Genomic DNA, 244 nt, shown 5'->3' on the forward strand with positions numbered 1-244 from the left:
CATACAGACAACCACGAACAAGGAGAAACGAATGTATGGAGATGAAAGAGAGTAAATGACGGACTGATTGATAGACGGGAAATGTGCCAAGACAAACAGTAAACAAGATTAAACAGTGAAACAAACAAGACATAAACACATCGACAAGTAATACAGTTCAGCCTTTCAACACATCACATGAAATAAAGACGAATACAAGAAAGAAATAACATAAAATAAACATAGAAACCCATACTAACACATA

At 34.4% G+C, this 244-nt stretch overlaps 1 protein-coding gene across 1 annotated transcript in view; it reads left to right on the forward strand.

Moving 5' to 3' along the window:
• LOC119594127 (lysoplasmalogenase-like) overlaps nt 1–244 on the forward strand; it is a gene marked incomplete at its 3' end in the record, with an annotated part of 6,143 nt that overhangs the window by 4,413 nt on the left and 1,486 nt on the right.

The sequence above is a fragment of the Penaeus monodon genome, chromosome 33 (genome assembly GCF_015228065.2).
Source record: "Penaeus monodon isolate SGIC_2016 chromosome 33, NSTDA_Pmon_1, whole genome shotgun sequence".
In the NCBI taxonomy this organism is placed as follows: domain Eukaryota; kingdom Metazoa; phylum Arthropoda; class Malacostraca; order Decapoda; family Penaeidae; genus Penaeus; species Penaeus monodon.